General features: G+C 43.6%; 1 protein-coding gene across 15 annotated transcripts in view; it reads left to right on the top strand.

Annotated features, from left to right (window-relative positions):
* The window catches only part of ANKS1B (ankyrin repeat and sterile alpha motif domain containing 1B), a 421,823-nt gene that overhangs the window by 302,915 nt on the left and 91,139 nt on the right, over positions 1 to 27,769 (top strand). The window contains exon 1 of one of the 15 annotated variants that reach the window (XM_077339153.1): positions 26,041 to 26,065. The exons of 12 other annotated variants lie outside the window; for them this stretch is intronic. The gene's annotated coding sequence lies outside the window, so the exon portion shown is untranslated. Of the gene's footprint in view, positions 1 to 26,040; positions 26,066 to 26,213; positions 26,330 to 26,521; positions 26,783 to 27,769 lie in introns of those variants that run through there. 2 more of the 15 variants (XM_077339154.1, XM_077339152.1) reach the window with 2 other exon arrangements.

Raw genomic sequence — 27,769 nt, 5'->3', positions numbered from 1 at the left:
TTCAATTGGAAACAAGCAGAAGTAGTTCCCAATGATGATGCACCACTCAGCAACACTCACTACACCCTAGAAGTGATGTTGATCATCTTTACTTACAAAGAAAGCTAGGTGGAACAGGCCTCCAGAAAATTAAGCACACAGGTGAATGAAAATGAATACTCAATGACTACACCAGGACCTTTTCAGTGCCTCAGTGTTAGCTCCTCAGGTGTTGCTCCAACTTTGCAGCACTCTTTCCACAAAGGGGCATTTGAGGGAATTGTTTCATATCTGACCCTCTCCATGTGTTCTGCACTTCCTTTGAAAAGAAGCTTTGTGGCCGTATCATCATGTACTTTGTCAGCAATGGAAACTCCTTTTTTTTGCACGTGTGCAGTAACATTATAACATCATAACATTGTCTTTAAAAGGCTGGATGCATTGTGGCGAACAGCATGCTTGCTGCCATTCAAAGGTCCCCCACTCCTCCTTAGTCACCCACTATGGCTGCTGATTGTTCAATAAATATGAAGCATACTAAATGTTTCCTCATGTACTTTGTCAGCAAGAGAACCTCCTTTTTTGCATATGCAGTGATGTTATAGAATCACACTGAAAACAAAAGGCTGGATGTATCTTGGGTGAAAGCAGGGTTGCTGTTCTGGGTGATTGTCAAACTGGATACACCAAGTCAATAATTTTGGAGCATGCCAAATGCATCCTCATGTACTTCACCAGCAATGGTACCTCCTTTTTCACATATAAATAAATCTAATTAATAAATCTAATTAAATCTAAATAATAATAATAATAATAATAATAATAATAATAATAATAATAATAATAATAATAATAATAATATACAGTAGTGTGGTTAAGAGTGGTGTCTCCTAATCTGGTGAACCAGGTTTGATTCCCCGTTCTTCCATATGCAGCCAGCTGGGTGACCTTGGGCTAGTCACAGTCCTGATAGTTCTGTTCTCACCGTACAGTCCTGACAACTCTCTCACCCCTTCCAACCTCACAGGGTGCCTGTTGTAGGGAAATGAAGGGAAGGGTAAGCTGCTGTGAGACTCCTTCTGGTAGTGAAAAAAACGGTTTAAAATCAACTCTTCTTCTTATAACCTCACAGTATTGTAAAAAAAGACTGGATGTATTGTGAGGGAAAACGTGGTCCTCTGGTCATCATCAAACTGGATACATCAATTCCATAATTATAAAGCTTGGTAAATGTATCCTCATGTACTGCCTCAGCAACAGAACCTCCTTTTTTCATTGTAAAAAAAAGAAAACACACTGGGAGCAGCTATAGGGGAAAAGAAAGGGGAGAGAATTAAGAAATAATATAAGTGTGTAGCATCAAAATCCACCCACTCACACACTCCGAAAGGAAAGAACTTCATGGATGGGTAATTGCACGAAGAAGGCTACATGAAACCCAACTACCTATTTTGTCCCCATGTTACAGCTATATTATAATGAAAAAAAATGTGTCATAACACAATCAACATTATGCTTTAAAAATAACGAAATTTCTCAGGGGACAACTTGAGGGGGGACCAAGAGAATGGTAGGTGGGGGCAGCTTGTGACACTGATGACACAAAATGGCAGCATAGTAGGAAATGTAATTTTCATGTTACATTCAATGCATGAATACGTCAGTGTATGATTCAATCCTTATGCTTATTCACTCGCTAGTCTCACCTTCAGTTATAAAGCAATTGCATGTTTGATACAGAAGATGCATTCTTGTACATGTAGGATGTACATGTGTTCACTATAATATGTGAAAAAGGCTGCTAAGCATATGCAGATCAGATGTGATATCAGCAAAAATTGTATGTTTTAAAAAATCTAGGATGTAATGTTGCTTCTCCATTAGTTTAATATCTTTAGATTTTGTATTACAATGAGTTTAAGTATTTATGGACTTAAACTAATAAAATTTATGAAAAGGAGTAGCTGCAGTTATTATTCAGAGCAACAACAATAAAAAGTTAGCAGAGATACGCCAGAATGGAAGGCTTAAACTTGATTTCCTGGTCTCTGTATTATAATTTTAGAAAGTGTTGTTCTGTAGCATCAGTGGAATATACTCTTTTCTAAACAAAGTAATTGTCAAATAAAGTAGATTAAGCAGAAACAACAGACACACAGCTTGCTAGTAATGCAAAAATACACAGATGTCTAGGTAGGATACGAGGGTAATAAAGAACCCTGCTGACATGAGAGAGTCATTCTACTTCTCTTTGAATGTCAGCCAAAGATGTTCTCATCACACAAAAGATGCTGTGACACACTTGGCTACTGAGAATCCTTTTACACTGGGAAAGTTGTTTGCTGTGTTTGTGTCACATTTTATTTAAAATATATTCAGTGTATGAAGTTCTGGAAGACCAAACTAAATATTAGAATGGAAAAAACTATGAACAGATCCCTCCAGCAGTTTTTAAGGGAAATAAAAATTGCCAAATAGGAGGCCAAATCAAATACTTCTCCCTGAATGATTAGTACACCTTGTTTTTACAGATCTTTTCCCCCTTCCTGGGCTAATAAAAACATTGGGAATAGTGAAAAGTGTTGATAGTAAAAAAAACAACAACACTTCTCCTTCACTGCAGCCTTGATTGGAATTTGTGTTCACTCTTCTTAGGCAATAACCCCTTCCACTTATGCTTCAGGTAATGTGGTAAAGGTCTGATTGAAATCACAAATGTAAAGCACTTTACACATGAATGTCTGTCCATGTCTGTTTGTGTTAGAACTAATCCCCAGGAAGTTCTCTTGTAGACTGTTTTCCACTATAGTTCTGCAATTCTGCCCATCAGGTCTGTTGTACTCACATCTAATTATATTTCAACAATGTCATTATAGAACAGCACTAAATAGTTGTCCTTGTAGTTTGGACATACCTCTGAAGTATGGATTTCAAGCAGATTTAAAATTAATGTTGATTCTCACACTATAGGACGAGATCATGTCTCTGTGGTTTGGAGTAGAGTGCTATAATATATCTGTTGATAGATTAAGAGGAGAATGGGGAGTACACATGTGAGTGAGTGCATGAAAGCATAAAATATGAGGTATATTGCTAGCCTTGACACTTAAATATCTCAATTTTTCCTGATTAGGCAGGGGATAAACTGGTACACTTTCAAGAACCATAGAAGCTGGAAGCCATCTACTTTCTGAAAGACATTTCAGGAAAGATGGGTCTGTGTCAGTTTCCTTGTTATACTTATTTGTAACATGAGATTTATAGAGGATTATGCCAATATATGTGCACTAATTAGGAAAATAAACAATGTGCTTGAGTCCTTTGGGGGTAAGATCTATGATCTTCACAGCTCCTGTGCACATTCTAAGCTTATAAACTTAAGAAGCCATAATTAAACAAACTGGCACATTTGCTGTTGCTTGGCACTGCAAAGCATAGTGTTGATAACTGGCATTCATTTAGCTGCTTCTCCACTGTAACCACCACTGAGACTGAATGGCTGAGGCAAACGTTCTGGATAATGGGCATGGGGAAGTTAACAGCAGTTCATAAGGGGGGGGGAACAGACTTCCACAACATCTGGTACCCACTTCTTAACTGTTGTTAGATAGATCTGGTTCTTAAATAAATCTGACATTATTCCTTTACAGGTTCCCATCCTCAGCAATGGTCATTATAGCAGATGACTTGTACCCACAAACACTTTTTGCATGTAGAAGTATAGTCTAAGCTTCTAATCTGTACTTAAATAAAATCAGAGTCCAGTAGCACCTTTAAGACCAAGAAAGATTTATTCGAGGCATGAGCTTTCGAGTGCGAGCACTTTTCCTCAGACTAACTTATCTGTACTTAGTATGTGATATGAAGTATGGGATGGAAATCTGTTGCATCCATCGCATACATTTGATATGCATATAAATGCTGTATTTAATTAGGGAAGGGACTACTAATTACTCAGTAAAAATAGTGCTGCAAAAAAAGTAAACTGCAGTGCACAATAGGAAAGCAAATAGCAAATAACCATTTCAAACGTCACAAGGAAAAGCAAATGGTGAGAGGAAGAGTATAAATGTCATATTTTATTCACATTTATATTTTATTCATATTTTATTCACATTTATATTTTATTAATATTTAGTGAATAATTTCAAAATGATTAAAATCAAAGTGTTTAAAATATTCATTTATTGAATTAGGTGCTTTATCTCACAAATTTATCACATCTCTAATAAAGTTAAGGATTTCCATTGGAAACAAAAGAATTTGAAAGGAAATGGAATGCTAGATACGACAGTCAACAAATGGTTAATGCTCTAACCCAATCTGAGAATCTTGAGTGGCAGGGGGTTAAAATAGAATTCTTCAGCTGAGAGTGTCAGTTAGGATGGTTAAGAACTGACAGTTGATTAGGAAGGAAGGCTAAGAGAGTGGGAGAGGATCAAGAAGGATCCTGAGCTAGAGAAGAGGGAAGCTTAGCCTAGCTCTAACAAGTATGAGGGAAATAACTCCAGAAGATGAGGGTGATCCCCAGCCTGTGGATAAGGAAGGAAATTGGAACTTCTTTGAAAATTCCTGCCTTTGCCAACTTATCTGTGAGACAAAGAAGCTTATGGTTATGTATTTAACCAGACTGCCAAGAAATCTCTCTCAAATTTAAAGTCCTGTCTGAATAACAGAAACAGTTACTTGATTTTGACATTTATTAGTATAAAATGTCACCTTTGTCTATTCATCTCAAATGCCATACCTGATTCCAACCTCTCAAAGTTAAATAGGACAGGGTATTTTTGTAATTACCATCAGCCTCTTGTATGCACTTTTCAAACTCAAATCAAAAGGATTTTAGTCTGTCCCCTCAGCTGGGAACAACCCCAAGACAACTGGTTTGATTACATTATTTACTATGAAATAAATAAATAAATAAATAAATAAATAAATAAAAATATACATTCAAATGACTGGGTGGAACAGCCAGAGAAAAACAAAACAGAAAAAGGGGGAAAGGGCTGCTCAGCAAAGAATAAGATAAACAAATCCTGTGAGGGAGGATGAAATCATCATACTAGATCAGTGGTCCCCAACCTGCGGGCCTCGGCCCGGTGCCGGGCCGTGAAGGCCATGGCACCGGGCCGCAGCTCCCTCTCCCCGCCCCCCCCCCGCAGTAAAACACTTCCCAGGCCGCAAGCTTGCGGAGAGGGAATCAGGGCCGGCCGCGCCCGTGCGGGTGCGGCCCGATGCGTGGGCGCGGCCCGCGGGTGCGGCCCGATGCGTGGGCGCAGCCCGCGAGTGCGGCCTGGCGCGTGGGCGTGGCCCCTTGCGTGGGCGCGGCCCACAGGTGCGGCCCGATGCGCGGGTGCGGCCCATGCGTGGGCGTGGGCCGCGCCCCGATGCCCTGCCGGTCCTCAACCTCAGAAAGGTTGGGGACCACTGTACTAGATAACTTGGAAATGTAGAAGAAGGAAAGTGCACTGTGTTGTATAAAGCAGGACACTCACTTCATAGTCCCATGGCTGAACTCTGGACAGGCCAAACTATGCCAATCCTTGTATCCTTGTATCAGATCAATGAATTACAAAATTTTATGCTAATGACTGATTTATCATGAGTGCTGTATCCATGAACTCATGCAACATGTTTTTCATCTTATAAAATGTGCATTGAATTCATAGAAGATGACTCATCATATCCTGTAACTACTTTAATGTATAAATTGGCCATTGGTTCAGTCTACTGAAGCATGATATTCCATAGCAAGAATCCGTTAATTTAGAAAGGTAAAAGATATATGCACTATGATCTCTTTAAACTATAATTTAGATTATGGCTTCATCTCAGAGCTTCCAACAGTAATGGATGACTTTTTAAGAGACAAAATATACAACTTAATGGTTAAAATTAATGTAACAGTAATACAGTCAGTAACACTCTCCCCCAATATATGCTCCGAATCCCTCTGGTTTTATGTACATTCCAGACTAGAAATCATTTGGATTTATTCAAGCACAAATAGATTGGTTACAGAGCCTTCAAATGTGATTGGTCTATTGATTTAATTAGTTTTTCTCATGAACTTTTTGTCTGTCAGAGAATTCCCATTGCATACAAATCAATCCCTAGAATTATATTTATTTTAGGAGCCATGGCTAGGATTTGCTTAGTTGATGATACTCATTTAATGTAAGGAAAAACTTCAAGAACATTTATTAGAATAAATAATTTCGAATTTTGCCATTTGTTTAAAATAGTGTACTCAGCAGAATCCTAAATAGGGCTTCACATTTCTAAATCCATTGAAATCAAAAGATTAGAAGAGTGTAACTCTGTTTAGGATTCTACTGTTAGCATGGTGGACTTGGCAGATGACCTTAAACAATTTTTCTGTCTTTCAGCCAACTTCCCCAATTGTAAAATGTCCGTTCCAGTCACCATCCTTCTGGGATATTGAAATGATGAAACAAGAATTGTTGTTGATGATAGCCATTGGTTGAAATATTAACCTATTTAGTAGGTTAATTTACACCATAAACATTAGGCACTAAAGCCTAATGAGAACAAACTCCTGCTAGATGTGTTTCAGAATTAAGAAATATTGTATGCGACTAAAAATACTTTTTAAAAACAGGTCACAAGGAGGACACAGGAGGAAAAGAAATTAGGCAAGGAAAAAAGAAAGAAAGAAAACATCTGTTAAGGATTAAGAACTAGTAATGTTCCATATAGGAAAATTATTAGTATTATGTAATAACTTAGTTGTTTGGCTGTCCAACATTTAAATGAAATGCCTCAGATTTTAAAGTATTCAAACACAATTAAAACTATCAGAAGCAGTGTTTTAACATAACAAGCAGTGTGGAAAACATCACTGATACTGTGCCAGTATCTCAGATACCAACACAGTAGTCTATCAAACAAAAACTCTTTCAAGTCATTCTCATATATTACTATCAGAGCACTTTTTGAATTCTATTAATCAACTTTATCTATTTAGTATTCATTTTAAGGACAATTCATCCTCCCTCTAAGAAAAATTGTATCAATGGTTATATTTGCAGCAGCTGATTTATTTTAAGATTATACTGCTAGCAGGTTGTTATGTAGCATCTTCTTTCCTGATTGCTTCTTCCTTTATTGATGAAATTAGACTCTCGTAAAACAAGTATGGCCCCGGAACAAACCAAGTCCTCTTCGAAGGACCAGTGAGCTCAGTATTCTGTGTCAGTATTCTGTGTCAGTGTTGGACATCAGCTCACCCATTTTATCTAGCAGTAGTTTGGGATAGGAAAGCCAGTCCCCAGTTGGGACCTGGAGATCCCCCAGATGGGACCTGGAGATAAATTAATTTAGATTTCTATACCGCCCATTTCTTTGCAGCTCTGGGCGGTTTACATTGAACATTATATAACTTACATGGAACAATATGTAGACTGTGACATCAACAACTTTCAAATAAGGCATCAAAAGATTACTAAACCATATTTATAATATATAAAAACAATTAACAGTAACATTGGAAGGTTAATTCTTTCAGTCATGGAGAGGGCGTCTGGGGCCCAACAGGTGTTCTCAGTCGGCAAGTGAATGCCTGGTGGAAGAGCTCCCTCTTGCAGGCCCTATGGAAGTTCAGGCAGGGCTCTGATCGCCTCAGGGAGCTCTTTCCACTAGGATGGGGCCAGGACCGACAAAAGCAGGACAAATGCTTTAATGTCAGCTAATGTTTTATTCCTTTACCAATTTTATGATGTTAGATCTAAGAATGTCCAAGATCTAATTAACTTGGGCTAAATGGGGCTATCCAGGTTAGGGCCTCCAATCTTTATTATTTTCCTGTTTTTCTTACCAATTCTTACCTGTTTGTTTGTAACCTAAAAAAAAAATCTGATAAAAGACTAGCAAGAAAACCCATTGCAACCAGGAATGCATAAGGCGCTAGGACCCAGGGGACACCGGGAGGTACAGATCTCTCTCTCTCTCTCTCTCTCTCTCTCTCAGTAGAGCTATACAGTTGATTCAAATGTAGCATATTAGTAGACATTCATCATGGGGAGTCATTCAGGGAGACCCATTTTATGTTATTGGAATCACTGGGCCCAACCAAATGCTTGGTGGAGCTCCATCATGCAGGTCCTGTGGAAATGAATGAATGGAATGTATACAGTACAAGAATGTACAGTCTGAGTAGTAAGTAGTATGAATATGGTTGAGTAGTGTAATGGCAAAGTTTGCAGATGAAGGACATCAAAACAATAGTCAATTGGATATCAACTGTGAGGCATTTGCCATCTGCTTTGCAGATAAAATCTCAACACTCCACTGTGACCTCCTCTTCTGAACACAGAAAATGAACTAGTGGCCCCTTGGCCATCTTTGGAGAGAACACTGAATTACTTCAGATGGCTCACACTTACTGAAGTGGACAGCAAGGCTGACCATATGCCCACTAGACTCCTGCCCTTTGTGGTTGCTTAAAAGAGCTGACAAAAGGATAGGGGTCTTCCTCTGGGAGATAATCAACCTCTCCCCCTCAATGGGAGAATTCTGAAGGAACTGAAAGAGGTAGTTGTTCACCTGCTACTGAAGAAGCCATCCCTGGATCTGCAGGTACCTGCCAACTACCAACCCATCTCGCATCTAACGTTACTGGGGAAAGTAGGGGAAAGGGCTGCCACAGACCAAATATCAGCATTCCTCGATGTAGCTTCATTATAGATCCCTCCAAGTCTGGGTTCCAGCCTTGCCATGAGGTGGAAACAGCTCTGGTTGCCCTGATGAACAACCTCTTCTGCCAGCTAGAACAGGACACGTCAGTGCTGTTTGTATTAACCTCACAACAGCATTTGACATAGTTGACCATGAGCTCCTAGCTCACTGCCTAGCCGATGCTTCGATATGGGAGACAGCCCTCTAATGGCTGATCTTTATCCTCCAGGGTTTCAGACATAGGATAGCAATTGGAGAAACAATCGGACCACTGCCAACTCATTTATGGAGTTCTGCAGGGAACAGTCCTCTCTCCAATGTTATTCAACATCTTTATGTGCCCTCTTACCCAGCTGGTGTGGAGGTTTGGGTACCATCAATATGCTGATGACACCCAGATCTTCCTCCTGATGGATGGCCACCCAGATTCACCTCCAGAATCTTTAGCCAGATGTCTGGAAGTAGTGACAGTATGGTTCAAGCAGAGTAATCTGAAACTCAACCTTCAAAGATGGAGGGCCTCTAGATGGGCAGGAAGGGTCCAAGCAAGGAAGCATGATTACCCAACCTGGATGGGGTGCAGCTGTCAGTGGCTAACTCCACCAGGAACCTGGACATTATCCTGGAGGCCTCCTCATCTATGTAGGTACAGATCAAAAGATTAGTGCAGCTGGATTCTACCATCTGCACCAAGCTAAACTACTAGTGCCCTACCTGGCCCCAGAACACCTAGCCACATTGATCCATGCAACGGTCACCTCTAGACTGGATTTTGACAATTTACTCTATGCAGGCATATACTTTTCCCTGATGAGCTAGCCATTCAGATGCCACGCAACCAAGCAGTGGAGACTCTTTGCAACCCCTTAGCATTCACTGCACTCTGGGTCTTCCGTGTGAGATGTCAAGTATCTCTGGTGGATATGTTTGGTGCAACTAATACAAGGGTGACAAAAACTGAGCAGCAGCAGACAGGGAAGAGGCTCATTTATTTCAATGGTAGGATGATTGCTTTAGACCAGAAGCCCTTTTCTATTTTTGAGGATTTGGGGCTATGCAGGCTGCTTCAATATATCTACCTCTAGTATACAATTCCTGCTCTTACCATGCTGAAAAAGTCTCTCAGAGGAAATCCTGGACCCAAGTAGTTCAGGAATCCTAAAATAAAAAAAAAAAAACCCAAACCCAAATTCCTGCAGTCTCAATCCAAAATAATAACATTTATTTTCTGGTACGCATCTCTAGATTATAATTCTGTAATCATTGACATTTTGTGCTTTATTTAATTTACATTTTCTGGTATCTGTTGGGTTTTACATCTTAATTTATTTTATTTTGTGGTTTTGTAGTAATGCGGTTAGTATTAGTAAAACATTTTAATTACATTCCTCCTATCCGTGTTCTGGTATTTAAACTTATACTGTAACTAGGTCACCTATTTATCCTTTTAACATTGCTCTTAAATAGGACCCAGTGTGTAAGTCTGACAGGCTTTTAAAAAGCATGTCCTAAAAAGGCAAAGAATAACCCTGTTATCGCAGGAGACCTATACACAAGTCTCTTGAAAGGATTCTGAAATCACAATGTAGGAAATATTTTAAGAAATAAAACATTGGAGATGCCGAAGAGTCCAGTTTGAGAAAAATATCCATCAGCAAAACTTTCCCAAAGTTGTACTAGCGCTATTAGGAGACCTGCCAGATTAACTTTGCCTTGGTCAATTAACAACCACATAAATGCAGCTATTAAATTAATATCATCTATTCCTTTATTAATCTGAATGCTACAATTTTCCCTGTTTTGTTTTGTCAGCAGGGGAAAAGGAGAGCTGTGTCATTCACAATGGCATACTAAAGCCATACTTGTCTCAGTTTAGGTATAAATCCTTCTTGATAGCATACAGTGTAATTGTGTATTTATGTTCCAAGTGTGACAGCAAGATAGTGTCATGAAAGAGAACTTTAAAACATTCATGATTACGATTACAACATAATATTTGAACCTATCCTCTACTGGCTTTATTTTTGAGGGTAATGACCTTGTCAGTCAATGCCATTCTCATCAAGGGCTTTCTCAATGCAAAAAGGAAGGAGGAATAGTAATGTATTCTTCTTGCAATTCATTTTCTTGAAAAAAAAAATATTCCATCCTGACTCAGAATTTTATCTGCTTCGGTTGGATGTTTTTAGATTTGATCTCTGACCTTTTGTAAATATTTGCACATTTGAGTTGTAAGTAACTGAATAAAAGCATATACTATATTTTTCCATTTGCAGGATGAAAATTGACCTTGTGTTTCAATATTTACTGGACAAGATTTCTTTGTATTAGTTTATGAAACAATCTACTGGATATTCCTTGATAATTATATTTATACATAGCTCTCATTCATTTCTATAAGGTTTATGTAGGCAAACTACCCAGTGGATCAAATCATTTGTGTTGTGCAATGTCCCATGGTTTGTTTCCCTTGAAGGAAATGAGAGCCCATGGGGCATTTTCTTTGCAATATACTTTGCAATCTCCTTAAGGCTTGGAAAATGTCAAAGAAAATAATAAATTTTGCTAGTATAGTGCAACTAAGTTTCTCAAGTAAGAAAAAAATATATTTGTTCTTTTTATATAAAATACAATAATTATATAAAATATAAGTAATGAAATGATTACAGAAACAGTAAGAGCTTTTAAAAATTATTAAATCCATTTTCACACAATATATCTCTGGTGAATGAGGTGCAAGGGGGCAGGAGATGTTCTTATGGTGATGGAAAGGGACCTGGTGTCTCTGTGCCTAAGAAGGAGATGGCCTAGACTATGGGTTAGTGCAATAAAGTTTGACTTTGAAATTACTTTGAGAAAGAAAGAAGATGCTCTCTCCAAGATACAGAATATACTTTCCCAACTGAGAAGGAAGCGTGCTAGCCCTTTGACTAGGTAACACTTCTTGATTGGAAGGTCCAGGTCTGGAAGGTTTCAATTTCCAAGACCTGGCACAGGTGCTGTACATTCTAAAAAGGGGAGTCTGTCATTGTTTGGGAGCCTGTCATTTAGTGTGCATTTTGGTGTATGTCAGGGGAGCTGTGTCTCCTGTGCATTTATTGTGAAGTATGACATAAGGGAATTATGATAAGTAGGGTCACAGAGGCACCAGGGATGGGGGCATCCTGCAACTAACAAAGATTAGATATACCATGGATTGTAAGTATCTGGACAATAAGGGTCCTTCAGTTTATTTTGATTAGTGAAACTAGATTCAGCTCTTATAGCTCTTATAGTTTGTGCCTCATATTTAGTTTAGTTTGGTTTACTTTGACAGAGTCTGCACAAGTTCATAGCACATTCTTTGACATGATACACCTCTGTGGATCTGGTCTTTAAGACTTTAAGGGAGACTCTTTAAGTCTTTAAGGGAGAAAGGGGGCTGGATTTTACCAGTGGTGGTTGTAGTGACCGTGAAAGAGGTGGCAAGATAGTGGCTAGTTTTGCTCCACAATAAAACAGATCATGACAGTATCCATATTTAATTAATAGAGTAGCACAGGAGATCTCTGGATACATAAATCCCTCTCCTGATTCCCCTCTCCCAATGAAGAACATTTCTTGATCTTTCAATCAAGAGATGACAACACCCTTATGGCTTGTCAGACAATTTTGAAATTGCTTCAAGAAAAATATCCATTTTTCAAGGTAACATAATTTATTGAGAACTTGGAATATAATAACTTTAGAACCACCAATGACATGAGTGCTATATAAACACAGCAACTTTTGTAAATATATGATGGGCACAACCACAAAATTGCCGTTCGGTTTCTGGTTTGCCCATAAACCACAAACAACCACAAACTCCCTGAACCCAGTCAGCAGAACCAAGTTTGTGAGGTTTGTGCACCAAACAGCTGGGCTGCAGAGACAGCTTGCTCCCATGGTTCAGTTGTTTGGGGCTCTAAATAGCTGACCCATGGGAACAGACTGCCTCTGTTGCTCAGCTGTTTCTGATCTTTTGATTCTTTCATGGGGATGTTTTGGTGGCTTTTGTTGTGAGAGCTTGCTTCCCATGAACTTCCACAAACTGCCTTAAAAGCTTGTGCAGGTTTGTGGCCAAGCTGCAGTTCCCAAACAGTTCATGAACTACAGACTAACCAAAATACATCATGAAGCAGTATATGTCCATCCCTAATCTTCAGTACCCTTCAGAAAGAGTACACTGAGCAGAGGCCAATCCTACAAGATAGTGCCCCATTAAGCAAAGAAAAGAAAAGGTTTAAAATATTTACTTAATTTCTGTTATGTTTAGTAATGTCCCTATGTTTGATGATTTCTCTTTTTCTTCAACCTGCAAGAAAGTTAGCAGTTTGCTTGAGTCGGGTGCTGACTCCCTCTTCTGGTGCTGCCCAGATTTATTTAGGAATGGGAGCAGCTTTACTAACTGATCATAAGCTAGGTCCTGACTGAATTATAAACTTTTAAAATAGAACTACAATAACATCTTAAAGGAAAAATATCATGGGCTACAAAAGCATGAAAGGAGAGCAAATCATGTCTCCACAGTGCATACATTCAGCTGAAATTCTGAACAAAGGCTAGGTACATGTATGTTGATTCAGGTTGGAATCTGTTCCCAAATGCATGGAGAGAAACTACCCATCTACAGTTTGTTTGTTCTATTCAGATCTTTAGCTGAAATAATGGAGGATGGGAGTGGGGCTCTGAGTGTAATCCTGCTTCAACACAATAGTGAATGTGTAAAAGCAGCTTTAAAAAACACAGGGAGGCACCTTTTGAAGTACATGACCAGTTGAAAGGACCAGTTCACAAAACTTCAACAATTAACTCATAGGTAAAATGAAAGGGTATGCTAGTAAACTGCTAGGGCTCTTCCTCTGCAAGCAACTAATAGAAACACATGCATCTGAATAATGGACCTTTTCTAAAAGGCTAAACTAATTGCATCTCAGTCTGACAAAAGCCCAAAAAAGAATAGCATCACCTAATTGTTTTGCTTTCAAGTACAAATTATATTTTCCTACCTGTTAATTATCTGCTTAAAATAGCATAACATTAACAGAAATAGTTGTTAGAATTTACCAAGGAAAGCTCTGTAAAATGCACTACCTGATAGAAGGCATTTTTTCTGGGTTTGTGGAACTTGGGTGAATATAAACCTCTCAATATGGACTATACTCCAATTCCTGACATTTATATCTCTGCACCCCACCCCTAGGTTAGGCTGCTCAGGAGATAGGGGGTATTTGGTTTGTCAGGGGTCTTATTGGGGGTTTTATTAATCTATGAAATTTAATAATTGTAAGCCACCACGAGTCTCGAGAATAGTGGCATACAAATCCAAAAGTAAATAAATAAAGTTACACTACAGTGTCTTTAAGAGCCTCTTGTGGCGCAGAGTGGTAAGGCAGCCGTCTGAAAGCTTTGCCCATGAGGCTGGGAGTTCAATCCCAGCAGCCGGCTCAAGGTTGACTCAGCCTTCCATCCTTCCGAGGTCGGTAAAATGAGTACCCAGCTTGTTGGGGGGTAAACGGTCATGACTGGGGAAGGCACTGGCAAACCACCCCGTATTGAGTCTGCCATGAAAACGCTGGAGGGCGTCACCCTAAGGGTCAGACATGACTCAGTGCTTGCACAGGGGATACCTTTACCTTTACCTTTACAGTGTCTTTATAGAGCCTCTTGTGGCGCAGAGTGGTAAGGCAGCAGAAATGTTGTCTGAAAGCTTTTCCCATGAGGTTGGGAGTTCAATCCCAGCAGCCGGCTCAAGGTTGACTCATCCTTCCGAGGTCGGTAAAATGAGTACCCAGCTTGCTGGGGGGTAAACGGTAATGACTGGGGAAGGCACTGGCAAACCACCCTGTATTGAATCTGCCATGAAAACGCTGGAGGGCGTCACCCCAAGGGTCAGACATGACTCGGTGCTTGCACAGGGGATACCTTTACCTTTACAGTGTCTTTGAATACATACAGAATGTAAAAGTAGTGGTAAGGCTAAGATGCCAGTAAAAATAAAACCAAGATAAAATTAAACTTCTTTGCTTCCAATGAATTTTTCTTAGGTTGTCTTTTATGAAGTAATAATATCTGTACACAGCCCGTGGCGCCACGGGCGCCACGGACTGTATAAAGGAGTAAGGGGTAGTGGGGAGGAGTTAGGGCGGGACCGGTCCGGGATAAAAACTCGGAGGGGCCAATCAGGAGCCGCGAAGCGGCTCCTGATTGGCCCCTCCAAGTGTCCATCCCGCCCGAAGCAGGCAATGGGGAGCCGCGCGAAGCGCGGCTCCCCATTCCCTGCTTCACCCGCACAGCGACAGGTAAGCGCTTCGGGGGCCGTTCGCCGCTGGGGGAGGGTGGGGGTGGTGGGAGCCGGCCTTCTCTGGGCGTCCGGAGCGCCCTCGCAGTAGCGAGGGCGCTCCGGAGGCCCAGAGAACGCCGTTCGCCGCTGGGGGAGGGTCGGGGTGGTGGGAGCCGGCCTTCTCTGGGCGTCCGGAGCGCCCTCGCGGTAGCGAGGGCGCTCCGGAGGCCCAGAGAACGCCGTTCGCCGCTGGGGGAGGGTCGGGGTGGTGGGAGCCGGCCTTCTCTGGGCGTCCGGAGCGCCCTCGCGGTAGCGAGGGCGCTCCGGAGGCCCAGAGAACGCCGTTCGCCGCTGGGGGAGGGTCGGGGTGGTGGGAGCCGGCCTTCTCTGGGCGTCCGGAGCGCCCTCGCGGTAGCGAGGGCGCTCCGGAGGCCCAGAGAACGCCGTTCGCCGCTGGGGGAGGGTCGGGGTGGTGGGAGCCGGCCTTCTGTCGGCCCCGGCTGCGGCCTCGCCCGGCGAGCCCGCTCCCGGGGCCGACAGGACGCCGTGGGAGCCTTTGGGGAGGGTGGGGGGGCGGGAGCCTCCCTTCCCAGCCCCCCTTTTCGCTCCGGCTTCTGCCGGGGCTGAGCTCTCCCTCGCACCCGCGACGGAGATCTCCGCCCCGACAGAAGCCTCCTTTCCCAGCCCCCCTTTTCCCTCCGGCTTCTGCCGGGGCTGAGCTCTCCCTCGCACCCGCGAGGGAGATCTCCGCCCCGACAGAAGCCCCCTTTCCCAGCCCCCCTTTTCCCTCCGGCTTCTGCCGGGGCTGAGCTCTCCCTCGCACCCGCGAGGGAGATCTCCGCCCCGACAGAAGCCCCCTTTCCCAGCCCCCCTTTTCCCTCCGGCTTCTGCCGGGGCTGAGCTCTCCCTCACACCCGCGAGGGAGATCTCCGCCCTGACAGAAGCCTCCTTTCCCAGCCCCCCTTTTCCCTCCGGCTTCTGCGGGGGACGGGCTCTCCCCCCCAGCCCATCTAGCGCCCATTTTATTTAAATTTAAAATGGGCTTGAAATCTAGTATAATATAATATGGGAAGCAATAAAGAATGAGTGCATATACTGGCTTTTTAAAAGAACTACTGCTTTTATTTTGCTGATCACAATGCAAGTTTTGCCAATGGGATGTGAATTCTCCCGCTTAAGCTTTATATGTGTTAATGCATGTACACATATACTCACAGGGATGCACTGAGTTGTTTCAGCACAGCAAGTGCCTACCATGTTAGCTAGCCTCCACTGTGAAAAACAGTGACCAGCCCATGAAATGGTTATATATCTTGTGCCAGCAAGAAATAGATGTGCAATTGTTATATGCACACATTGAACAATTCCATAATTTTAAACAGGAAAATATAATTTATTGCCCTGTTCATTTAAATCTAATGAATGGAAATGTAAAATATGTTGGCTGTATCCAGAGCAAAGCTATCAGTACCAATGATAGATAGAATCAGGCTATACAGAATCTAGTAAAGGAAAACATTTCCAAATTGCTGATTATTCTGAAGCTCCCTCCTTTTTCTCATGCCATAAAAGCAGCTGTCAGCATCAAGACACATTTGCATAGCATGATATAAATTTTGAATCTCTGCAAGTAAATATATATAATGTACCTTTCATTCCATTGCTCCTGCAAGATACTCAAGACAGCATGCCTAGATGTAACTTCCCATGTTATCTTCATAGGACCCAGGCCCTCAGAAGACCCGCGTTAATGAAACACGAATTCTTCCATAGGCCTGGGACCACCATGGGTATAGGCAAGGGCTAGGTTGGGCTAGCCGTGGAGAGGAGCCGGGCTTTCAGGCCTGGCTCCACCCCTGACCTACAGCGTCCCCGCAGGGATGCCTCTCGCCTCTGCCAGCTCTGCAGCTCAGAGGAGCTGACAGTGGCATCCCCCCATCCACAACATGGTGGGAGAGCAGCATGTTGCTCCCCACCATCATGCAGTGGGGGTCCCATGCCCCCAATCCCCTCCGCCGCCACTGCCACTGCTTCGGAGCGCTTGCAGTGCTTCTGGCCATTGCACCAGGGCAGCCAGCATGTGCTAGGGGAGCTCCTCCCCCATGCATACATGGGGATGGTGGGGCTTTTTGTCCTGCTACCATGGAATGGCGGCAGCCTGGTGTGGCTGCCGCAATGTGTAATAGGTCAGTGTGGTTCACAGGGAACAATAACTATTCTAAGATGACTAAGATGCACAAAGACATGGAAATTAGAATTAAAAAAAAATAATGACATATTTTCAGGATTCCAGTTCATTGATCTAAAAGAAGAAGAAGAATTGGTTCTTATATGCCACTTTTCTCTACCTGAAGGAGTCAGGTAGTGACTTACATTCACCTTCCTTTTCCTCTCCCCGCAACAGACACCCTGTGAGGTGGGTGAGGCTGAGACAGCCCTGATGTTACTGCTCGGTCAGAACAGTTTTATCAGTGCCATGGTGAGCTCAAGGTCACCCAGCTTGCTGCATGTGGGGGAGAATGGAATCAAATCCGGCTTGCCAGATTAGAAGTCCACTACACCAAGGCAGAGTCTGCACTTACTTTGTTTATTCCATTGTCAATCCTGTTGAATTCACATCGCTTTGAACTCAGATCTTCCTCTTCTCCCCCCTCCCCATTGACACAGGAAAGTGTTCTGCACGTGGTTAGGGTAGTTCAGAAGGGGGGGGAGCCAAGCCTCTTTCTTTTCTTGAAGGGGGGGAGGGGAGCCAAGCAGGGAGCCTCTTTCTTTTCTTGGAGGGGGGGGGGGAGACAATTGAAAAAGGCAGAGAAGGGAGAAAAAATCCAGGACCGACAGAAGTTGAGAGAAATTAGGCTCTTCTCCTTTAAAGCAAGTTTGTCACATGAACACCTGTGGCCAATCACAGGTCCTCTACCATGGAGGAGAGCCCAGATTCAAAACAGCCTGTTTTCTCTAATCCGAATCTTGAAATATTGAGCATTAAAAGCAGATATTGCACAATAAAGTTAGGGTCACTCCGGATCAATCCTTCTTGCTGCAGAAGGAAATTTTAAATCGCCCCAAATCCAAACGGAAATCGCATTCTATGTAGAGGACAGGGACTGAATCGACCTGGGGTTGGAATAAAAGCTCCATGCAGCTTACACCCACGAGTAGACAGAAATTAGATATAGCCAGCATTGACCAGAATTATGATTATTGCTCATAGTTTTGGCAAGTCTTGTTCTCAGACTAACATCTTGTGTAAGGATAAAATGTGATAGGTCTCTTCTTAAGGTGTTATTGTCAGTCACCCTATCCAATAATATTGTATTTTCTGTTTTGCAATATACCATGTATTAAACTTAGTATCTAAATTTCTATTCTAGCAGACTCAAAAATCTGTCTCCTGTTATGCATGTGTATCTATAAATGGATCAGGAATAAGATGGCATACTGCTCATCTTCTCTATTTCTCTTATGGTATATTTAATAATTAAACTAAAAGAGTATATCAGAGGATATGTCATAAAACAATGTTATTGTTTTTTGGTACAATGAGGAAGCAATATCCTATGAACAGCAAGCATTCAGTGCTGGATTTATGTTGGTTTTCAAAATGTGTAGTTGGAGGAAATATATTGTTAAGGTTTTGATAACCATGTCAACAATAAGGCTTCACCAGGATCCTGACCAGGTACTGACAAAATTATTTGTGCCTGGCATTTTAACATATGTAAAAGATTCACCAAATTACATTTTCTGCTTAGATTTAGTTAATGTAGCACTTGTGCATGTCATACTGCTAAAGTTATCTGCTGCACATACTCTCAAAACAACTATATGTCTAAAATGAAACATCTGCATTCTAGGACTGGTGAATTAGATCAAGTTTATACTGAGATACTACAAAGTCTCTTTTTACAGCTCTGAAATTACTCTGCAGTTGTCAGTTGATCCATGCAGTTGGAATCAGGGAACACAATCATCAATTCCCACTTTACTGGTTGAAAACTGAATATTTGATGAAGGCTCAGCGCATACAGGCAACATAGTGTGTGAATGGTCTCTAGGAATGCAACCATTTGGCAAGCCATTTTTGTGGAGGGGTTTCCTATGTTCATCTTTGTGGCTTCAGTGCAGTCCCATATGGGACTGCGATGTAGCAGCCCTGCCACAAAGAGGAGTTAGTGAGCTATTTAAAAGTCATTAGACTCCCAGGAGTGCTACCCCTCCCCTCCTGAAGGAGGAGAGTGACTTTCCTGCCCAAAAGTAATGTGATCTGGGAGGGGCTAGCATTCCTCCCTCAGTTCTTTTGTTGCCTCCCATGAGATAGAACGTTCAGCAGAGAGCTGCTTCATTGATTTACCTCAGTCATTTCTGAGGTACCTTTGGATATTCAAAGTGAAAATCAACAGTCTGAGATTTTTAAAAAATCCTCCTAGAAGACATGGCACTATTTTTAAAATGTGCTGAATGGAGCCAAGATGGCCCAAAACAGTGGCCACTCGAAATTCCTTTTGTGCCTGGGAGAAGGCCATATAACTGGGGCCTGTATGGCATGTAAAAAAATGACTCCCAAATCAGGGATGGAAGGGCATAAAGACTGCAGGCTGCATTATATGAGAAGGTCATGGCAGCACCTCCAAAAATGCCTGAGAGATCCAAGACAGGGTCTTAATACCCTCAAATGCCCTCTGTGTCTTAACTACCTCCTCCCCAGGGATCTGGCCGGGGCAGTCAGCTGTATGGCAAAACAGCAGCTTCAGAACCCTCTTCGAAAAAGGCAAAAAAGAAAACTAATTCTGTTGTAGAGAGAAGTGAGAAGGACAATTGCCAAGAACGCGATTCTCCTTGGCGTCGATGGACTCCTTTCCTGGAGCCTCAGAGGTCTGACCAAATGGCTTCGGAGTTGACTGTGGCACCAAAGAGAGATTGGGGCCGTCCGAGACACTGGGAGGTGCTTGATACCGAACCTCTATGTCCTTCAACATTGGTGCCACTATCTCTGATGCTACCACCGAGGTCGGCATCTGATTCCCCTGATGATATACTTCCGGTGCCAGAAAATCCATTGCGAAAAAGATGTGGGCATTCTTCATTGGAAGTGTCAGACGATCGCCTGTCATCAAGGGTGTCCATTTCCTTGATGATCCCCTCCAACTTTGAAGGCTGGCATCATAGCTGTCAGCACCATTCAATGTTGTGTCTTTCGGTGGACCATCCGCTCTTCAACATCAAAAGCCATCAACGTCAGTATGCCTGCATGCCGCCTCCTTTCTGGTTATTGTGGAGGCAGTGCAGGCAGCATGGAGGCTGCACGGGTGGCGTGGAGGCAATGCCCTGCTTAAGATGGGCTCGGGGAGGGAGAAGGAGGGAAGGAATCCTGGGCGATTGTAGCATGTAATGGAATGGCTGAGCATCATGCAGGCATACAAGCGGGGTGGGGGAGGGAAAGAGAGGAGAAGATGGGATGCGGTTCTGAGCACCGAGGAAGAAGGAAAGGATGCACTTAGTTAAAAACAACCAAAGAGAGGCTTAATGCTGTTTGAAATGATGGGGGGAATCTGCCTCCCTCACTGGCAGGAAATGGAGGAGGGGAGGGCTGGACAAAGCTGAGCTGACTGTTGTGCGTTTCACCCTCCATACATTCTTTCAGCTGGTTGCCTACTGGTTGTTCGCTGGTGGCTTGCACATTTTAGGGTGGCGAATCCACTTTTCTCGATTTCCAAAATCGTGTGTTTAAAAAGTGAAATTGTGAGCCAGCTGCTGGGCAGCCTATGGATGTAGATGATATCATGCAGAGGGGCTGAAATACATTTGGAGGCTGTACAGCTACATTTCTCACATGCAGTAATGCCCCACAATTTTAACAGTCAAGTTGGAGTAAGGGATGTGGGGAGAAGACGTTATAATCCTTGTACTCCTACATCAGGGGTAGTCAACCTGTTGTCCTCCAGATGTTCATGGACTACAATTCCCATGAGCCCCTGCCAGCATTTCTTGGCAGGGGCTCATGGAAATTGTAGTCCATGAAAATCTGAAGGACAACAGGTTGACTACCCCTGTCCTACATGACTTTCCCTATTGAAACCATACCTAACCTGTTCCCCTCTGACCATTTACGCACTGAGAAATTCACTGCCCCAGCTCCCGTGCAGGAGCATGAATCGGGAGTGGATGAGGTACAGCAGGCCAAATGCTCCCCCATGTGGGTGCAAGAAGAGGTGGGGCAACCTGCCATGACTAAAGCTCCAGCCTGCAGCCCAGCATGAAACCTCCAGTGCATAAACAGTCTCAGACAGGAATTTTTCCCCCCTATCGCTAACAGGAGCATGTTGATATCACTATTCAGAACTATGCAGGGGTCAGAATATTTAACCCATGACCTGAATCTATCATCTCCAGTTTATCTAGTTTGAATCTTGAGAAAGTGAAAGTAGCTTCCAATGGTTAGAATAACAATGGAAAAGGACATGGATTTATCAATCCTCTATTTCATAAGATCTTTAGGGAAAAAAGCAAAGGGAAGATAGAAGGAACAGAAAGGGCAAAACATCCTGAACATGTAAAATAAGCAAATAAGCAGATGTGAATAATGGTAAGATAAAGTAATACCACATTACAGAACATTTATTAGCCATTATTACATTATATTACATAACCAATTATTGTTTCTTGGCCTTTTGGTTGATATCGTGTAGATCAGTGGTCCCCTATCTTTTTATCACCGGGGACTGGTCAACACTTGACAATTTTACTGAGGTCTCGTGGGGGGTGTAGTCTTTTGCCGAGGGACGTCACTGCCACCGCCTAAGCCCCTGCTCCACTTGCTTTCCCAACGGTACCCCTGACTTCCTGCTGCCCGCTGGGGGGCGCTGTCAGCAGCAGCTATGCAGTTCCACATCGAGGGGGAGCCCCAGCCATGGCAGCTGCTGGAAAGCACCAAAGATGAGCCGGTGGCAGAGTGGCAGGGCAGCTCCCAAGGCTGTACCTGATATTTCTCCCTCATCAAGTAGTAACAGCAGCAAAGCAAACCCAAATTAAGCAGTGTCAAGAAATAAGGAGAAACAACAACAATAACAAAGGAATAGACAAGAAGACAAGGAAAATGCAAGAGATACGACTAAAGACCTGAACGGTGGTCAATTCCTCATTAATAGTCATCTTCAAGCAGCAGATGGATGAAACCAAACCCAGGAAATCTCAAGTAGTGAGGGAAGGGTATAATCAGTGACATCATATGGAAATGGACAGCTTGAGATAAAGGTGTTAAGTTTGACTAGTGAGAAGACTGCTAGCAATTTATGTCAGAACTCTTTGAATTGGTTTTTAAAAGTTTTTTGGGTCAAGGAGTGAATGAGTAGAACCAGTAAGTGAGGTTAGAGAACAAGGACAAGTAAATGAAAGAAATCAGGGGGAAAGAGAGAGACATGGCTGAGCATTTTTTTAATAATAGGAGAAATAACAACAGTCTTGAAAGAACCAAAGGATAGAGAAGGATTCAAACTATAAGGAATGACCAGCCTAAGGGACAAAGGGGTTGGATCAACAAAACATGAAGAAGTTGAAAGAAAACAAATCCACGGAATGTGCTAATCAAGAACTGGAAGGGAGGAGTAGGAAGAGAATTGGATGTAGTGAAGAAAATAAAGTACAAAGAGAAGAACTACTAAAAATGATTGTGTCCACACTGAAAAATCCTGAAGTTCAGAAAATAGTGATGGCAGGAATGTATTCAGAATCAAGCAGAATAAGAATATGGCTAAGTTTAGGTATAAAAGCAGCTTTGTTTGGCTTGGGAAAGCAAGCCACAAAGTGGGAAACAAACCCAAAGTATGAATAAACATTAAAATGTTTGGTGCCAAGAGTCTTTGGCAGAGGACTACAGGAATGAAAAGAACAGGCAACCAAAGTTAACCATAACATATGAGTGTATAGAAGATGAAACTAGGGATGCCAGCTTCCAGGTAAGACCTGGGGATCCTCTGAAGTTACAGTTTATCTCCATACTACAAAGATCAGAAATTAGAGCTCATCTCTACACTACAGAGGATCGATTGCCAGCTCCTGGTTGGAAAACTGCTGGAGGTTTGGTGATAGACCCTGGAGAAAATGGATGCTTTGGAGGGTAGACTGTGGCATTGTACCCCACTGAGGAAATTAGCTCTGGACATTAGTTCAGGAACCTACCTCTCGCTGTTTCTTTATCAACATACAACTTACTAGAAGACATATGTGTGTGATAAATTCAGCATTTAATAATTGAAAATCCTGGACATTCCATTGTATCAATCATGCGAAGATTAGTTTTGGACCATACAGGGATTTAAGATGAAGCAAATGTTTGCGTGGCAAGGGTATTTACAGCCACATTCCCCGTGAGACCTGGATGTAAACTGCACGGAGCTTTTATTCCAACCCCAGATTGATTCAGTCCCTGCCCTCTACACAGAATGCGATTTCTGTTTGGATTTGGGACGATTTAAATTTTCCTTCTGCAGCAAGAAGGATTGATCCGGAGTGACCTTACCTTTATTATGGGATATCTCAGACTGCTGCTAATCCTGAATATATTCAGAAAATCGCATTGTTTTGAATCTGGGCTCTCCTCCGTGGTAGAGGACCCGTGATTGGCTACAGGTGGTCATCTGACAAGCCTGCCTCAAAGGAGAAGCCCCTAATTTCTCTCAATTTCTGTTTGCCTTGGATTTTTTTTTTTTGCCTTCTTCGTCTCCCCCCCCCCCTTAAAGAAAATAAAGGATTTTTTCCCTCTTCTTGGATCCTCTTCCCCCCTTCAAGAAAACAAAGAAAGTCTCCATTTGGCCCCCCCTCCTCTTCTGAGCCTCCCTAACCACGTGCAGAAGACTTTCCTGTTTCAATGGGGAGGAGGGGGGAGAGGAAGACCCGAGTTCAAAGCGATCTGAATTCAACAGAATTGACAATGGAATTAAAAAAGTAAGTGCAGACTCTGCCCTGAATAGGTTAATTCACTACTTCTTTATGTTAGTATTTGTGACTTTGATGACTGTTTACTAGCCTCAATGGGCTCTTGTTTAAGGGCTTTCTAACCCAACCTTACATGTTTACAAGTACAGTAAACAAAGGTAATTTAGCAACTTTATTTATTTACTGTAGAGAGTAAAGATATATTCAGGTGGGTAGATGTGTTGGTCTGAAGCAGAAGAACAAAGTTTGAGTCCAGTGACACCTTTAAAACAAACTACATTGAACCTTGAATAAAACTTCATTAGTCTTAAAGATTGCTGGACTCAGACTTGGTTCCATAGAGAGTGAAGTTGGAGAACATTATTCCTCAATTTGTTTTGATGAGAGATAGAACATTAACAGGCCTATGGTAGCTAAGGTGCTGAGATTTTGTGCAATCCACTATTGATAATGACGAGGTATCTGTAAAAGACTGCAGTTTTTAAAAGCTTAGAAATGCAATACAAACAGCTGAATGGCTAATACTTCACAGAAACATGCAATTTCAGTAACAGCTGAGTAGAGAGAGACTTTAGAGTTGAATGCCGAGAATGAGAATTCATTCAGAATTCAGCCCTGTCTGAGAGTAGTTTAACACAGACAGAACTGGGGAAAGTTGGCAAGGACAAGTGGGGTAGTTAGACAGAGATTCTCATTTTGGCCAAGGAAAGAAGATAGATTTTCTAAAGAGAGAAGAAATTTCCCTACCCAGTCCAAATTGTACCAGGCCTGGGACCATCCTGGACCGGGCCTACTTCCATCTGGAAGTGGGAATTAGCCCCAATCCCCAACAGGCATTAAGGCTACCCAAGTCCCTCATGCAGAAGCAATCTCTGAAAGGAAAATAGAAATGGAGGGAAAATCTTGATAATGATATGAGGTGTCACAATTAGTTGATACCTCATCCCATCATAAAAGGGTCATTCATTTGCCTTCCTATTACTCCTTAGTTTTATTATATGAACATTTATATCATTAAGGAGACACAAATTGCAAAGATGTACAGTAGAGGCAGAGTGAACAGTTGCTGTCTTTCATTGTGGAATGGGAAAAGCAAATTCTGCCTACCTATTATCAATATTGAGGGGTTTTCAAATAATGAAGATTTGTGTGGTATCTAGTTTTAAAAGAACCGAAACAAAGTCGTGGGCCAACAAACACTTACTTGCATGTTTGGGTCAGTTGGGCCTTTCACGTGTAACATTAACATGCCAGTCAAGGCAGCCACAGCAAGACAAGGATTCTGTAACATGGCTGAAACACACATGGGATGCTCATGTCCTTGTCCTATGCCACATCTGTTTCAGTCTGCAGGACATGTGCTAATATGTGGGGAGAGAGCCTTCTGTATATTCCCAAGTTCACCATCTCTTTTTCAGATATTAAGGCAAGTGTGGAAGTGTTAGCACTCGGTTTAGGGGGCTGATGGTAGGACATAAGGTCATTTAGCCCTCCTATGTGGCCTTTCTTTCTCAAGGCATCCTGTGCACACATACAAGCCACTTGGGAGCCATTTTTTCCATTAGGATGCATCACAGGCCTTTGTCCTGAGATATCTGTTTTCTGACCAGTACTCTCCTTCCCAGTTTTGTCCCAGTAGGGTTACAAAGACCCATGTGAGCATCCTGGTATTTATCTGAGCCACACTGTAACCTTGTGGGATATCTCTTCAGAAAAGGGGCTTGAGCTCAAAAGGGCTCCGTTACTGGAGTGCTGTGGAATTGGTCTAGCAGCTGCACTGGTCTAGTAATGTAAGCAGTGGTGCTTGATTCCTGTAAACAGTCACATGTGTCAGTCTCCCTCTGCTTTACAGGTGCAAAGCTGTACGTTAATTTATTGTGAATTGAAGCCTTTGCTTTCCCCCTGAGTTAGGTCTAACTTCTTGAGGGAGACCAGTGCCAGCCTTGGGGCTTTTGTCTTAACTCTATCTGCACCTGAGGGTTGCCCCATTCGAGGGGGGCAGTGTAGTGGTCTCTGCATCCCAGCCTGCCTGCCGCCCCCCCCCCCCCCCTTAATCTTCTATAATAATAAAAGGGGGAAGGGTGGCATGCCATTCGCCTTTCTTATGTCGAGCTGAGGGGCGGGGAGAGGACGGCACTGGCGGGACAGTGACAGGTACTTTCTCTGGCAGCTTAAGCGGCAACCACTGCAGCGGGAGAGTCGCTTTGGGTGGCGGCATGTGGGCGCCCGTTGAGCAGCCCGGCAGCCGCTTCCCTCTCCGTGTGCAGGCGGGAGCGGAGGAGACACACGGAGAATATCCATAGTAACAGGGGATGCGGGGGGGGGGGGGACAGTAAGGCGCAGCAGCAGATCGGCAACCTGCCCGCCCGCAGCCAGCGCGGCGTGCGCCTGGACCTCTCGGCTCTTCAGGGGAACAGAGTGAGTAAGAGAGTGAGGAGCCGGCCCGGGCCCTTAGCGGGACGATGCCCGAGGCGCGGGGTGCGCCTGCTGTCCGCTTGCCTCCGCTGCCCCCTCCTCGCACGAGCACGCGGCGGGAGCGCGGGAAAGGGGAGAGGTGGGGGATGGGTGGCGGGGGCGCGCTCCCTCTCTCTCTCTCCCTCCCTCTGCTTCTGCCTCCCCTCCCTCGTTGGCTCGCGGGTGCCGGCGGCTGGATGGGGAGGGAGAGGGGCTGAGCGGGGAAGCGCTCGCCTGTACCCGGCTCGGTTCCGCTGCGGCGTCCCTGCCTCGTTCAGCCTAGGCGGGGAAAGGAAGATGCACAAAGGCGAAGGCTCAACGCTGCAGAATATAAATATCGCTGCCTGGCTGCCGCCCCCCTCCTGCCTGCCTGCGCTCGCCGCCGCCGCCGCTTTGCTGCTATTCCTCTGCGCCTAGGTGAGCCCGCGTTGTTGATGAGTAAGCCCAGTGCCCGCTGCCTGCTCGGCTCAGCAGCCAAGCCAAGGACGGTGGCTGCAGATGGCAGGCGGGGGCGGGGCGGGGGCGCCTTCCCGTTGACCCCGCTGGTTGCGGGCTGGACAGAGGGCCGGGGGGGGGGGGTTGCTGAGACGGCTGCCTGTCTGCTTTGCTCCAGCTCTGCGCTGCTGCTAAGTAGAAATCTGTTCCGGGAAGGGCCGCTGCTGTTTCCTTTTTTCAGCCCCTTCGGATGACGATAGGTCTTCAGGAATGTCCAGCGTCCCTAAAAATAGCCATTAACATTAAAAAAAAAAAGCCCCACAACCGGAGCAAAAAAGGAAGATGCCCAGAGAGCGAAGCCGAGAAGTGTGCGTCGCGTGCCCCGGTGGTTCTGAGGAGAGCCTGGTGGAAGCGGTCCAGCCGTGTGCTGGTGGCGGCGAGTTTTCCTCGCTTCTGAGGGAAAGGTGGGGGAGAGGCGGCGAGGAAGCTTTCTCCCCAGCGTGCGCACTCCGTGTATTTTTAAGCAGTGATTAATCTCGGGGAGAAAAGTGGGCATGTACTTTCAAGTGATACACCCTGGAGAGCAGTAAGAGCGTGTAGTGCCTGCAATTGCTTCTGTCATGGAAGGTTGTGTCAGCATTTACATTGCAAAGTCCTCTTTCCAGCGACTTGGTAACTCAGAAGTCATTTTGCTCTTGATCTCAAACTTGCCAAGGGGAGATTGGAAAGGCTCGGCTTGAGGGCGATGCTGTTTTGATTTGCCTTTTCAGATATTTTCCAAGAAATCTGCTTGGGTGCCCTTTCTGCTTTTGTATGCCTGCAGATCAGAAGTGTAGCTTATTTTTTTGTTAATGTGTCTAGATTAGTGTTTCAAATAACATGGGTTATGCATTATAAGTGTCTGTCTTCTGAAAAACAATGTATAATGGCAAGTTGTCATCCTGCAGACCATATTAGTGAATAACTCCA

The sequence above is a fragment of the Paroedura picta genome, chromosome 5 (genome assembly GCF_049243985.1).
Source record: "Paroedura picta isolate Pp20150507F chromosome 5, Ppicta_v3.0, whole genome shotgun sequence".
Lineage (NCBI taxonomy): Eukaryota > Metazoa > Chordata > Lepidosauria > Squamata > Gekkonidae > Paroedura > Paroedura picta.
This window is presented reverse-complemented; position numbering and strand designations above follow the sequence as displayed.